We start from the raw sequence: 12,999 nt of genomic DNA, 5'->3' as shown, positions 1-12,999 counted from the left end.
AAGTAGAAAATCAAGTTGCAGAACAAAACATGTAGCATGATCACCTACATTAAAACTATATGCTAGATATATAAATAATAGCTCTTGTTCTTCCTCTCTCTCTACACATGGTTTGAAGTCTTACAAAGCATGTATTTATATATCCATATAGTTTAAAAGACATTTTAAAACAAAGTTACACATTTAAAAACAAAATAAATAGGAAAAAATAATTATATAAAAACAATGATTTTAACAAGCATACCAGAACTGGAAATTTAAGTAAATTAGTGTTATATTCATGAAAATAGAAACCTGGCTAGGTAGGGTTGGTGGCTCAGTTGGTTGAGCGTCTGCCTTCGGCTCAGATCATGATTCTGGGATCCTGGGATCAAGTCCCGCATAGGGCTCCTTGCACAGAGAGGAGCCTGCTTCTCCCTCTGCCTGCCGCTCCCCCTGCTTGTGCTCTCTCTCTCTCTCTCTGACAAATGGATAAATAAAGTCTTTAAGAAAAAAAAGAAAGAAAAAAAAGGATACTTGGCTAGGTATTATCCTTATTCCAATCACGATTAAAAAAACATTTTTGATAAACACCATTAAGAATTGCCAACTAAGGGGGCGCCTGGGTGGCTCAGTTGGTTGAGCGACTGCCTTCGGCTCAGGTCATGATCCTGGAGTCCCGGGATCAAGTCCCACATCAGGCTCCCTGCTTAGCGGGGAGTCTGCTTCTCCCTCTCCCACTCCCCTTGCTTGTGTTCCTGCTCTCGCTATTGCTAACTCTCTGAAAATAAATAAAATCTTTAAAAAAAAAAAAAAGAATTGCCAACTAAACCAACATCGTGTTTTTCTTTTTTTGTTATTATGTTCAGTTAGCCATTGTATAGTACATAATTAGTTTTTGAGGTAGTGTTCAATGATACATTAGTTAAGTATAACACCCAGTACTCATCAGAGAGGGAGGCAACATTGTGTTTTTCTGAATATCCCCGATGAGAGTATAGATTTCTAATTTGGGGATTTTTTTTAACTAGACAGTGGCATTTGTCATCGTGGCTGATGAATGAAATTGCCACTGAGCCTGGGTAATGCCGATTTTAGTCAAAACTGTCACAGACTTGTCTCTCATTCAGAGCACTATATTTTTTTTGTTGTTTTTCTTGGGGGGGGTAGCAAAGCAAGGTTTATTGAGCGATGGCAAAGTGATAGTACAAAGCTCCCAAGGAGGGAGGGGACCCGAGGAGGTTGCCCCAAAGCACTGTAATTTTTTTTAAGATTTCATTTATTTGAGAAGAGAGTGAGCGAGAGACAGCACAATCAGAGTGAAGGGCAGAGGGAGAAGCCGACTCCCCGTTGATCAGGGAGCCCAATGTGGGACTCAATCCCAGGACCCCGGGATCATGACCTGAGCTGAAGGCAGATACTTAACTAACTGAGCTGCCCAGGCGCCCAAGCACTGTAATTTTTAAAGGATGTTTTACAGGTAACAGTTCACTCCTTTTATAGGATATAGACACCTCAAAATGTTTCCAAAGTCTATTTCAAAATAATAAGCTTACTTAGGCTCTGTGGGAAGAAATCTGCATACTTACCAAAATTTCACTGCTGAGGTTCCATTCTTATAGTTAGCTGCCAATTGGAATAAATCTCTAAAACTTTTCAGTAATTTCACCAGTGGTAGAAGTTACTAGAAAATGCTTTACTTATCACCTGAAATTTTTCTTCTTCCTTCTTTTAACAGTACATCTGTCATTTTATCTCTGTAAGTAACTTTTGAATGTAAAGTATCTCACATACTTTATAAGTTATTCTTGCATTGGAATGAAAATAACCATTTATTATTTTTGCCTATAATTACTGTCACAATGAATATCAGATCTTAAAAGTGTTGTTACGGGACGCCTGGGTGGCTCAGTTGGTTAAGCAACTGCCTTCAGCTCAGGTCATGATCCCAGCATCCTGGGATGGAGTCCCACATCAGGCTGTCTGCTCCACGGGGAGCCTGCTTCTCCCTCTGCCTCTGTCTCTCATGAATAAATAAATAAATAAATAAATAAATAAATAAATAAGAAACGCAACAGATTTAAAAAAAAAGTGTTGTTACTTCAAGTTGAAAATCCAGTACAGCAACACTCACAACTTCCTTCCCCACCTCCAACTTGTATCTGCACAGAGGCTTAGCTGCATCTCTTTCATTCAATAAGAGGGTAACTCCCTCTGGTCCAAGATTAATCTCCCAACCCTCTCAGAAACTTGTTCCACTATTTAGATCTGTTCATCACTATCAACAGCCCCTCTTTTCACCCAGCTTTTGCTCCTCATCATTTAAATTTAAGTCAAGTCTCTCCCATAGAAACTTGAGAGACAGAAACAGAGAGACAAAGACAATGTCTATGGAGAGAGATAGAAGGCCTAGATCCCTATATCACTTTCCAGTTTCTGACCAATCATTTGCTTCCATTTTTAAAGCAATCTTCATCTCTTAAGTTATTCACTCTCACATTCTTCTCAAGCCATAGCATTGAGGGCTTGGCCCCAGTCACTCCAGTGTAAGTTTTTGTGATGGTCACTAATGACCATCCATTTTTCTAAACCCAAGGGATCATTTTCAGGCATCTTACCTGAATTTCTCAGCATCATATAGTTTGCAACTCTTCACTGCATTTTTCTTGAAACTCTTACTTTGGCTTCTGTGAAATCACACTCTTCCTGTTCTCCTTTTACCTCCAGTTCCTTTTTGTGTATTTTGGACACACGTCATTTAAACTTGATGCTCTACAGAATTCCATCATGGGCCCCTCTCTCTTCTTGATCTATACACTTACCCTGATCATCTCTTCCTTGGTTAAGGCCTCAACTAATTTTTCTACCTTTTGGCATCCTAACCTTCGGGACTAAGCTGACCTTTGTCCCCTGAATGCCAGTCTGAACTCATCCCGTGACTCCACAGACTCTTATTCTCTATGTTCCCCCCTTTTGGCCAATGGCACCGCCGAGTTGCCCAGATAAAAAACATGGAGTCCTCCTAGAACTTTTCTCTTCCCTCATTTCCCATATCTATTAACCTTTAAGTTTTGCTAATTCTATTTATTAAGTGCTTCTTAAATATTACTTTAGTGCTTTTTCACTTCTTATCTAGATTCCTATCATAGTCTCACTGGACCTCTGCCTTTAGTTTTATTGCTTCCAACATAACTTCCCTAATGCCATCACAACAAACTTTCTAACGCACAAATCAGTAACTCCCTACCAATTTCTAGATAAAATCCAAACCTAAGGCTGTACAAAATCTGGTCCCTCACTACCTCCCTTCCCAGTCTTATCTTCTGTCTAAATGCCACAGGCATCCTAAGATCTGGCCACAGTCAACAATCTGTAGTTTCGTAAACATGCCATACTTTCTCTTCCCATACCTTTCCATTATTTTCCCTTTCTCCTTTCTTCTCAGTTAAGTCTTTCTTCTTTGAAAACATCTGTTTCACTTCTATCAAAATTTATCTTATTGGAAACTCCCTAACCCCATTACCCAGAATTAAAATAGGCGAGTTCCTTCGGGAATCCATAGATCTTTGCCTCCCTTATTACATTTGTTATGCCAGGACTTTTGTTTGCAAGTTCTGAAACTAAACCCAAAACAGGTTTAAAAATAGGGAAGGGGGAATTAAAGAAAATGCATTAAGTTAAAGCCAGTGGAGGGGTGCCTCAGTGGCTCAGTTGGTTAAGCAGCTGACTTCAGCTTGGGTCATGATCTTGAGGTCCTGGGATCAAGCCCCCCATCAGGTGCTCTGCTCAGCAAGGTGTCTGCTTTTCCCTCTCCTTCCCCCTCTCCCTCTGCCCATTCCTCAGCTTGTATACTCTCTCTCTCTCTCAAATAAATAAATAAAATCTTCTTTTTAAAAAAAGTTAAAGCCAGTGGAAAGACCAGGAAGTAAATTTTAAAGCATAGCTGAATATAGTGGCTTCACCAATGTCCTCAGGAATCCATGTATTTTTCTCCATCTTTATCTTTATTTTTCCCTATGTTGCCCTTATTCTCAAGTAGGCTATCACTGCATGGTAAAAAAAGAAGGTCACCAGCTGCTTTCTTAAAATTTCCATCAAAACTCCTAAGATAAAAAAAAAAAAATCCCAAGATAGCTTCTCATTGAACTAGCTATGGCCACTTGCCTGTTTTACTGAACACTCACATTAGTTAGGACAATGAGATAACCTGACTGACGAGGCCTAGGTCACATACTCACTCTTGGTGCTGGAGTATGAGGTAGAGTCAGTGTCCTCCTAACTATGAACTGAGAATAAGAGAAACTAATCCACCAGAAATGTGCTGGACATAGAAGGGTACATAAGTCTACTATAACTCTTGTCATACTATATTATTATAGTGTGTTTGCTCACTGATTTGTGGGCCTTTTCAGGGTATACATTATGTTTTAACTATGTAATCCAATCACTAAATATAGTCATATTAGTGTTCTTGTGAGAACTTCATGAGATAACGTATTTATGATATTTATAATACTATTCAACCATAAAAAAGAATGAAATCTTGCCAATTATGACAAAATGGGTAGACCTAGAGGGCATTATGCTAAGTGAAATAAATCAGACAGAAAAAGACAAATACCGTACAATCTCACTTACATGTGGAATCTAAAAACAGAAAACCAAAACCAAAAGTAAACACAACAAAACAGACAAAACAAAAGCCAAGCTCTTAGAAAAAGAGAACAAATTGGTGGATGCCACAGGCAGGCAGAGATGGGCGAAATGGGTAAAGGGTGTCAAAGGGTACAAACTTCCAGATATAGAATAAATAAGTTATGGGGATGTAATATGTAGCATGGTGACTATAGTTAACAATACTGTGTTGTATATTTGAAAGTTGCTAAGAGAATAAATCTTAAAAGTCCTCATCACAAGAAAAAATATTTTATAATGGTATGGTTATAGATGTTGACTGGCATTGTGGTGATTATTTTACAATATATACAAATATTGAATCATTATGTTGTGCACAATGCTATATGTCAATTATATCTCAATAAAAAGCACTTATCACATATACAGATATACAACAGACAATAAATATTAGCTATCATTACTGATATTATTGTTTCACATATAGAGTGAAAAGGGTAGTATGAAATAAGCTTTGTTTGTATAGTCAATGTACAGAAAAGGCCATATGCATGATTGTCATAAGACACAATATTTTCTCCTTCAAGTTACAGAAAGTCCACCCAAGAGTGAAATAAACTTAAGAGCATTTTTAATCTCACAATAGCAAGGAGTCTAGAAGCCATGTGGCTATAAGGAAACGGTTAAATCCGTGGCTAAAACAAGTAATCAAGGATCCAAAGTATTGCCATCTTTCTGTTTTGTCATGCTCAAAGGGTGAGTTAGTTCTCTTCATGGTCACAAGAGATTGATGAAGCTCCTAGCAGCACGTCCTCACATACCAGTGGCGTAAAGGCAGAAAAAGGGATATTCTGTTTCCAAGGATTCCTCTTTTTAAAAACAAAGAGTCTTCTCAGAATCCTTCCTTTCCCAAGCCAATTACTGCTACTTATCATTGGTCAGAATTGGATCAGAGTGAGACCACTTCAATTCTCAAAGGACTAAGCAAGACGTTTTCAAAGGAGGAGGGTGTGTTTTCTAACATTTTGGGGACCCTGTCAATATGAAGGCAGAGGTAGGGAGGGGAGGGTGTACATAGCTTTGGTGCTGGCAAAAAATGAAGTCTGTACATTTTGTAGGTGTTTCCAAAGTAATACTGTTAGGGAACCTGGACTGGATTGCCTGATGGAAGAACCAAGCAGCACTCGGAGATCTTGGAGGATAGGAGGTTTATTTAACGCCGGCAGGCTCAGAGGAGAGTGATCTCCAGAGGTCTGAGCCCCGAGCACAAACAAATGGGGTAATTTATACACTTCTGCATACTGGGCACACGTCACATGCGCAAAGCGGGGCAGGGAGAGGAAACCGGATTGGCGTCCATGGGAAGCACAGCAGAGAGAAGAACCCAGAAGAGCCCCAGGGCAGGGGCTGGGACTCCCTTGCTGGCTCCCTCAGCCATCTTAGGACACAGATTTTTCCTTATCAATATGTGCTCATCGTTGCAATGTAAGACATCTGTAGTGTCTATAGTAAAATTACTCTTCTCCCCTTTTAGGCCCTAATTTTATCCCCTAGTACATACACAGTTAGCTTCTTGTTTGCTCAAACAAAAACAGGATCATGCCGGTGAGCTGGCTCCCCACATTGAAACATGCCAAATGTGTTCTATAACATTTTCTTTCTAATAGGTGCATATTCCTTCCACAGTATACCATGCCAGTTATCAATTTTATTGCCTTTCAGGTCGAAGACCACTCTTTGCCCTATTTTGTGATACTGAAGCTGTCTCTCTTTAAACATTTCTTTTTGATAGCTGGCTCAATTTTTAGGGTCTGTCAATAGAGGGTGCTGGAGAGACACCTCAAGGCCAGAGTAGGAAGAAGGGATTTCTCTTCCTGCTTCCTGAGTGTCATTTTGGCATGGCAGCCAGTTGATGGGCCTGGAAAAGGCCTACAAGTGCTTGTATCAGCAGCTCACCTCATGGACACTCTGACAAGGTTTTCTGCCACCCTGAAGGTTGGTCTGGGGACCAACAGTAGTGCCCTTAGCAAGTTTCTTACCACCAGCTGGCTGCATGTTCCTGTGGCAGTCTCACCTTCACTGGAGGTCTGAATCTCAGTCTTGAGCAGAGGGAAGATGCTCTTCTAGATTCTTCCTTCTCTCCTTCCTTCTTCACTCTCCTTCAGCCCAAGGAATAATAGATGCTTTAAGCATTTGCTACTTCTCTACTTCTTACAGTTTTCTTTCTCTCTTTTAGTAGATAACGACCTTTTACTGGTTAGCAATTCTTCATATCAGATTTTCTGTGTTCAAATTACTGTTGTGGTTTCTTTCTTCTCACTGGATTCTGATACTGATGGATATACTACTATTTAATTTAACCATGTCCCAATTCATCCAGTATTTATGGTTTTGCTCGTGTGTCTTGTTTTTCTATTTATTATTTAATAAATATTTATTGAGAACCAACTGTGAGCCACCACTAGTTTAAACACTATTATGTTAATATAATATAATATTATGGTAAACGAGACTAATAAAGTCTTTATGGAGTTTACAGTCTAGAGCAAAGATTCAGATAATAAAAATAAATATAAAACAAAGGATAGTGATAAATGCTGTGAAGAAAATATGAATGTTTAAGAGACTAGAGAGTAAAAATAAATCGGGATAGTGAACTATTGGGGTAAGCAAGATCAAGAAGGCCTCTGAGGAGGTGGCATTTGAACAGAGATCTGAATGATGGGAAAGAGTTAACAACAAACCTCCATTGTGGCTGGATCATGGTGTAAAAGGAGTAGAGTGATAGGTTATGGGGTGGGTAGTCAGCAGATAATGCAGAATAAGGAGGTAATTCTGAAGGTGATGAGAATCCATTGGAATGTCTTAAACAGAGGAATGAAACAATCTACCTTATGTCTTTAGAAAGCCACTGTGGCTGCTGTATAAAAATAAACTCTCCAAATCACTATATTGTATGCCTGAAACAAATGTAAATTTGTGTGTCAACTATACTTTAATAAAAACAAAAAAATATATAATAAACTCTCTGGAGTCAAGAGTAGAGATAGGTTATGCAAGGCTGGAGGCTACTACAGTCATCCACAGAGAGATATTGTTGACTTGGACCAAAATGGCAGCAATGGATGCTGTGAACAGTGAAGGAGAATGAATGTAAGATAGAGCCTATACATGTTGCTGATTAATTATACATGGAGAATGAGAAGTGAGGAAAGAGAAATAACTCCCAGACTGGGCCTGAGCAAACGATTAACTTAGGCCTTCCATTAGCAGTTCTCAAACTTTTTGGTCTTGGGATACTTTTCTATTTTTAAAAATTATTGAGTAATTTAAAAAATACTTTTGTTTATGTGGGATACACATACACACACATATATGACAAATAAATAAATAAAATCTTTAAAAAAAAGAAAAGTAAACAGTGGGCCTTCTATAGAATAGCACTTAAAAAAAAAGATTTTATTTATTTATTTGTCAGCGAGAAAGAAAGAGAGCACAAGCAGGGGGAGCAGCAGACAGAGGGAGAAGCAGACTCCCTGCTGAGCAAGGACATGGGACTCGATCCCAGGACCCTGTGATCATGACCCGAGTTGAAGGCAGATGCTTAATAGACTGAGCCACCCAGGTGGGCTTAAAATCTTAAAAAAATAAAAAAGAAAGAAAAAGAAAGAAAGAAAGAAAGAAAGAACAAAAGAAAGATAATTGCAGATATTATTCTTTGAAATTATACTAAAACTTGATAAATGGTAGTTTCTGAGGTGAGCTGCAATGTGAACTCTGAAACCATATCAACGAACTTTTCATAATGTTATATTAAAATCCATTAGTTTACCTTGCACTTTGAATAAATCTTTTATCTATACATGATTTTGGTCTCATGTATGTCCAGGGTTCCCCAGGCCACACTTCGAGAACAACTGGGCCACATAACATTATTCATTAATTTAACAAATATATGTTGAGTTGTTACCCTATGTCAACACTGTTCTATGAGCTAGAAATAGAAAGAAATGATTGAACATGACCCTTTCCTTCTTAGAACTCATGGTTTTGAGCATATTACCCTGGAGGGTTCTTGGCCCTTTAAAGATAATACCTAGGGGACAATTCCTTCCCCAAACAAAAATATTTTGTAAGCCAAAAAATTAAAATCCCAAACCATAGAATAATAGTTACTCTGCAAAGAAAAAGACAAATGGCACTTTCTCAGGTACCTGAGAAAGTATGCAAGTAAATGTAAGGCAATAAAACATGTTTATACACATACTTCCTGTGTTTGCGCTATCTTCCAACATCATGATAAACCGCCCATAGAGATTACTAACTCTGACCTCTTCACATGTTTTGGTCAGATGCCAACACCTTTCTTTAAAAAAATTCCAGAATCCCCTGTATCATCTCCAACCTTCTTTATTCTTCCAGGAATAAATTAATAACAAACTATTGCTTCATAAAGTGACCTCACACATCAACTCCTTGAACTCTGTATACATTAACACAGCCAGAATGATGTGAGATTAGGGGAAATCCCATATACTTTCTGTGGCTGATCATTTCCTTAATCTTGCCAACTTTTTTTTTTAACTTTCATCAACACTATGATATAATTGTAATGTTAAACTATAGTTTAGCTTCCTAATCTGGATATGAAGATGGAGAGCTTCAACAGAAAAATGGAAAAGTTGGTTTCAGGCTGTATTTCTTAAAATTTGGTCATGAAAATATGGTTCAAATATTACTATTCAGAAGCATGACTGCCTTATTCTAGAGAGCAGGAATTTTCTTTGTGTTCATAAATGCAACTGCTACATTTTCTACTTTAATTAAAGCAGATTCTATATAAACATTTTTCAGGCTGAAAACAATAGGGAAGCCCAAATATGAGGAAATAAGGTTTCATAACTTTAACTGAAAACTTCAGAGATAAAAACTTATCTGGCAAGAAATTACAAGATGGAAATGACAGTTAAAATTGCTAGTCTAGTTAAAGAATAATCTTTAGTAAATCATTGAAAAATAATTTCAGTCCCTCAACTTTAAAATGAGAGAAATAATACCTTATAGCTCCAGCTGTTAAAGGACTATATGTGAGAGTGAATATGAAGCATCCAGGGCAGTTCCTGCTCTTTACTGGGACTCAACTAATCTTCGTTCCTTTCCTTTCCTCCTTTCTGCACCTCCTCCAAGAATGATGTCCTTGGAATCTGCTCTTCTTGACTGGCTAGAACAAAATAATAAATATCAATCACACTGTTAATGATTCCAAGCTTTTTCAAAATGTTTTTCTCTGTGTGCTTCACTTATCCAGTGAATATTTACTGAGCACCTATTACATGCGAGGTCCCACCAGGTCCTAGGGATATGGCTCTGAATGTAACTAACACAGTCTCTGAATCTCATGGGGAAGACAAGCATCCATCATATAATTGTGCAAATGATTAATGATAATCATCCCTATTTTGTACCTTTTCTCCTTAAACTCTTTTCATTGAGTAACGTACGATATATGTAGCTTATATACCTAGCTTATTATCTGTCTTTCCCACTATAATTCCCTGCTGAATCCACCAAGATTTATGCATGACACATAAGACATTCAATGAATATTTGTTGAAGGAAATGCATGAATTATAATTTTAATAAAAAACTTTGAAAAAGTTAAGGATACTATATGAGCCTTTAACATGAGGGTTAACCTAGTGTTTCAAATCAGCGATAAAAGTTTCATTGTATGTAAAAGAGAAATAAAGGATTGGTCATATAGAAATTTAAGGAGGTATTTGATGTCTTCTGAGAAGCCATAAGAAACTTAAGTGCTAAAGTTGAGATTAGAACATAGAAAGAGAAGAATCAGACCTATAAATACAGAGAACAAACTGATGATTGCCAGAGGGAGGGGAATGGAGGGATGGGCAAATGTGTAAACAGGAGAGGGAGATATGCACTTCCAGTTATGGAATGAATAAGTCATGGGAATAAAAGGCACGGCATAGGGAATATAGTCAATGATATTATAATAGAGTTGTAAGGTGATAGATGGTAGCTACACTCGTGGTGAACATAACATAATATATAGAGATACAGAATCCACTATGTTGTACACTTGACACTAATGTAACATTGTGTGTCAACTATACTCAGAAACAAACATACAGAAAGAGATTCTGACTGAGTGAAAAAGTTTGTAACTTAGCACTGGTATAAAGAACTAAGATTAATGTAAGAAAAGATATAAATAGTTCATTAAACCTTCATGGGAAGATACAAATCCTGTATGTTAGTTTGAAAGGATCATACCCTTTAATGAAGTGAGCAATGAGAGAAGATGTTAGTTAGATAAGCCCATTTGACCATTATTTTAATTAAAAACTTATTTTTCACCAGCTAAACACATAGTTGATTAAATTGAATTCTATGCTTGCAATTTCTCAAATATCTGTGCCAGGAAAAGAATATACTTTTTAGCCCATGGAAGTCAAATCTAAGCAGATAGTTTCCCAAGCTGTGTGTATAGTGTGTAAGAGTGAAAAATCAGTTTTTATGGGGCTCGTCTTAAAACAAAAATGAATGTTAAACAACATATATGACTATATCTAATCTATGTGATCTTAAGAAAAGTACATAAAGGAAACCTTGGACAAATGGGAATGTGCTACTTTCTCTAAAAGTTCTGAGAAAAAATGTTCAGAAACACATTTTCTTCTTGATGTCCCCAAAGGGAGATTTTCACATATAACAAGCAACCCTCTTACTGGGAATTTTATTACATTCTGATACTAGCCTGTGTCCATGTAGTCAATCGAAAACAATATAATTTCTTAAAATATGAGACTACTACAATGTAAGATTCCTTTTTTTTTTTTTTTTTTTTTTTGGTGAGGGAGAGAGGGAGAGAGAGAATCTTAAGCAGGCTTCACACCAAGCACGGAGCCCAGTCTCATGATCCTGAGATCATGACCTGAAGCCAAAATCAAGAGTCAGACGCTCAACCGACTGAGCCACCCAGGTGCCCCTATAATGTAAGGGGCACTTACACTTTGCTGAGAATATTTTATTGTGTAATGCATCAAGGTTAATTCATCATTTAACCCTTTATGGTAAATATGTTGGACAGAGTTCTGTAATTTCATCATAAACACAGCATATATTTTTTAAAGGTTTATTTATTTATTTATTTATTTCGGTGAGAGAGAGAGAGAGTGCAGGGGGTAAGGGCAGAGAAAGAGGGAGAGAGAAACTCAAGCAGACTCTGCGCTGAGCCTGGAGCCCATGCAAGGCTTAATCCCATGACCCTGAGATCAGACCTGAGCTGAAATCAAGAGTCAGAGGCTCAACCAACTGCACCATCCAGGCACCCCACAGCATATTTTTTGTCAAAGATAAGGAGAGACTACTAATTTTTATATTTGTTTGCTTCTCTAAATCAGCTTTTGGATCACATCAGCTGATCTCGGAATAATGAGATCTGTGCCTGGCACCATGGATAGGGCAAGCAGAAAACCAGTTGATACCAAGACTTACGCCTGGTGCAAATGGCCAAAGTTAAAAAGCTTTTTATGGGGGTGCCTGGGTGGCTCAGTCTGTTGAGCGTCCAACTCATGATTTCAGCTCAGGTCATGATCTCAGGGTCATGAGATCCAGCCCTCATTGGACTCCGCACTCAATGAGGAACGTTCTTGTCCCTCTCCCTTCCCCTCTTACTCTCCCTCCCCCTGCACTCTCTCAGTTGTGTGTGCTCTCTCTCTCTCTAAAATAAATAAATCTTTAAAAAAAAGTTTTGTATCTAACAGGCAGTAACCTTTTTCACCTTTGCTGTAGCAACTTCTTACTAAACACATCGCTGGAGGCAAAGGGAAACAAAAGCAAAAATGAACTAGTGGGACTTCCTCAAGATAAAAACCTTCTGCACAGCAAGGAAACAATCAGCAAAACTAAAAGGCAACCTATGGAATGGGAGAAGATATTTGCAAATGACATCTCTGATAAAGGGTTAGTATACAAAATATAAAGAACTTATCAAACTCAACACCCAAAACCCAAACAATCCAATTAAAAAATTGGTAGAAGACATAAATAGACATTTTTCCAAAGAAGACATCCAAATGGCTAACAGATGCATGAAAAGGTGCTCAACATCACCCATCATCAAGGAAAGACAAATCAAAGCCACAATGAGATACCACCTCACACCTGTCAGAAAGGCTAAAATTAACACAGGAAACAACAGGTGTTGGCAAGGATGCCAAGAAAGGGGAACCCTCTTATACTATTGGTGGGAATGCAAACTGGTGCAGCTACTCTGGAAGATAGTATGGAGGTTCCTCAAAAAGTTAAAAATAGAACTACCCTATGATCCAGCAATTGCACTACTAGGTATTTACCCAA

The sequence above is a fragment of the Eumetopias jubatus genome, unplaced genomic scaffold, assembly GCF_037043125.1.
Source record: "Eumetopias jubatus isolate StellerSeaLion01/CBP00866 unplaced genomic scaffold, mEumJub1_p1.0 scaffold_12, whole genome shotgun sequence".
Taxonomy (NCBI): domain Eukaryota; kingdom Metazoa; phylum Chordata; class Mammalia; order Carnivora; family Otariidae; genus Eumetopias; species Eumetopias jubatus.
Note: the sequence above shows the minus strand (reverse complement) of the source record.